The 3035-nt window shown below is 48.8% G+C and overlaps 1 protein-coding gene across 1 annotated transcript in view; it reads left to right on the top strand.

The window, feature by feature from the left end:
* The window catches only part of LOC106812223, a gene marked incomplete in the record, with an annotated part of 50441 nt that overhangs the window by 44615 nt on the left and 2791 nt on the right, over positions 1-3035 (top strand).

Here is a 3035-nt window from a genome sequence, read left to right as displayed (position 1 = left end):
GTGCGTGCGTGCGTGCGTGCGTGCGTGCGCGCGTGCGCGCGTATGTTAATCGTCTGCTATCTGTGACGTGTAGATCTGTAGTCTACTGCGGGGAGGCATAGCGGAGCGCTGCACTGCTTGCTGTCAACCACGCTCGAATCACGCCGATGACTTCATCTCAGTGCTTCCACTAACCCGTCCCCGGACGTTGAGCCCGTTGGCAATAACAAAATTAGTCTCAACATTATAGTCTCAACATCAACTTTTCTTCTCGTAGACTGGACCGTGTTTTGTCAACAGTTTATGAGAAAAACTCGATGTGAGGACTAATGTTAAGTCTAATTTTCGTTTCTGTCAACGGGCCTCTATAGACATTGAACGTCGTTGTATTAGATTTATCGTGTTTGTGTAGAGTGTTACAATGCAGACGACATCTCGTTATGCATGGATAGTTTTGCAATAACACGCGCGCGTGCTTTATTCGTTTTAATAGTTGTCCCGTCGCTGCCTGTCAGAATCATTAACTCTGACGTTGTGTAAATACTGTTTATTACGCGGAGACATTCTACGCGGAGAGTTTATTAGAAAGCAGCGAGACGATGTGTGTGTGTGCGTGTGTGCGTGTGTGCGTGTGTGCGTGCGTGCGCGGGCGTGCGTGCGTGCATGCGTGCGTGCGTGTTCGTGTGTGCGTGTGTGCGTGTGTGCGTGCGTGCGCGGGCGTGCGTGCGTGCATGCGTGCGTGCGTGTTCGTGTGTGCGTGTGTGCGTGTGTGCGTGCGTGCGCGTGCGTGCGCGCGTAATGGTTAATTCGTCTCGCTATCTGTGAACATGTAGAATCTGTAGTCTACCTGCGGAGGGCATAGCGGAGCGCGGCGAGCGGCGTGCGCGCATGTAGACACCGCATCATAGAGATCAACGACAACAAGCGGTCGTCGCCGTGCCACACGATCGCATCGTCAACCTACTGGCGACATCTATCGCGAGGTAGGTTTGTTAATCAGGGGGGGGGGGGTAGTTTTTGTTAATCAGGGAGGCATACATCATAAACATAGAAACAATACACTACGCTAGTCTATCTACCCATTTCTAGCATCGTAACGCGTCGCTCGTCAGGCGCAGTGGGATTTTAACACGAACCCTGGTAACGTGAGCTGAACTTGAGATGCGCTAGCAACATGTTGGCCACCTCTGCTGCCTTACAATTACCGAATTCTCCCACATTGGTGTGAGTGCTCAATGTAGAAGTGTACATGTTATAGCACTCTTAAGCTTGATACGTACTTTGCTGTGCGTGAATGATGAATCTTCGAGCATGCGTTGCAGATATCACATGAAACGATGCCTACGTCTATGTTCGCGGCTGCTCACATGGTCAGGAAGTACCTGTCTACATTCTGATCAGGACGAATCAGCCAAAGCCACGCGTCACACTGTCACCGGCGCCACCCGTGGCGTGCGTCTATAGGAGCAATAAAAATAGACACACTGTACATTATATAATATATGAGTGTGATGTGTGTAGGATGGTATACATACATAATAATATATATATTTTTTTATACTAATATATACATGTGTATCCACTCCGATGTGCGTGAGAAACAAAATGGCGTGCAGATGAACAAGTGAACATGTTAGGTCTGCAGCAGTGGTGACTTAGTGAAGCACACCATCTTGTGGTGGTGGGAATGTACGTAGCCGTGCCACCACAATGTGAAACTCTAGCCGAGAGTTGCCGTTGCCATGGCGACATAGCGATGCAGCCGTGAGTTAAGGTGTTCGCCTCTCCCATGACAACCAATCACGACGAGGCGAGGTCAACGCTTCACTCATCGCTGTTACCATGACTACCGATCACGTCATGTCGACGTCGTCCCTTCCTGGAACTTCACTTGGACATCGTCCCTTCCTGGAACTTCACTTGGACGTCGTCCCTTCCTGGAACTTCACTTGGACGTCATCCCTTCCTGGAACTTCACTTGGACGTCATCCCTTCCTGGAACTTCACTTGGACGTCATCCCTTCCTGGAACCTCACTTGGACGTCATCCCTTCACAAAATTTCTATTGTGAACCTCGTGACAATAGTGCATGTGCAGGTGTGTAGGAGGAATGGGATGAGCAAGGTTGAAGGGAGGAAGAGCGACCGTACACGATCGATGGACGACCACCACGCGACATGAGAGCTCTATATACGGTGCAGCTGAATCCATGGGACTTTTATAGGAACACACATCGTAACACGTCGCACACTGTTGCCAGCGCCACGCGTGCGTGCGTGTGTGCGTGCGTGTCACTGAACGCGCGTGTGGGAGCATGTTCCCGCGATGTTGGAAGACGGATGGGATGTAGGGTGGGTGGGTTAGGGTGGGACGGGACTGAGGGGGGGGGGGGTAGCTTGATTTGCATTGCCTGTGGTCGGGTGGGGCGAGCCGGCACGCGCTGGTGTTGAGTTGGTCCCCGCCATGGTTTTATAAAGATTTTATGTGTTATGTAATATATAATAGGTTGCCGTCATCTTGCGACCAATGTTGCTTATACATTTGCCATCGGTTACTTCACTAGATGTAATGAAATAGAGAGAACGTAGCCGCGGGAAAATTATGGGGCAAGAGAGAGAGGTAGATAGATAGATAGATAGATAGAGAGAGAGAGAGGGAGAGAGAGAGAGAGAGAGAGAGAGAGAGAGAGAAAGAGAGAGAGAGAGAAGAGAGAGATTAATAACTCGGTGTAAAATGGATGAACACGACTTGATAAAAGACAAGGTAAAATCGTTCGTAGCCAAGTTTTTCTGAACTGTTGTTGGCGCAAAATAACATACAGTGTATATGTGTTATTGTGTGCGTTAGAGAAGGTGAGCTACCACACGGGAGAAGATATAGTGTATGTCGTAGCCAAACGAACACGAATCAAACCAGTGATGCAGTTGTCTCTGGATCGGTGTCAAACTAACGGCAAAGTTGATGACAAGTGATTATTCGAACATCAAAATGCGTGTCTGTAACTGAACATGATGTTATAACTATATTCCTGCGTTATATATATATATATATATATA

Source organism: Priapulus caudatus, unplaced genomic scaffold (genome assembly GCF_000485595.1).
Source record: "Priapulus caudatus unplaced genomic scaffold, Priapulus_caudatus-5.0.1 Scaffold622, whole genome shotgun sequence".
Taxonomy (NCBI): domain Eukaryota; kingdom Metazoa; phylum Priapulida; class Priapulimorpha; order Priapulimorphida; family Priapulidae; genus Priapulus; species Priapulus caudatus.
This window is presented reverse-complemented; position numbering and strand designations above follow the sequence as displayed.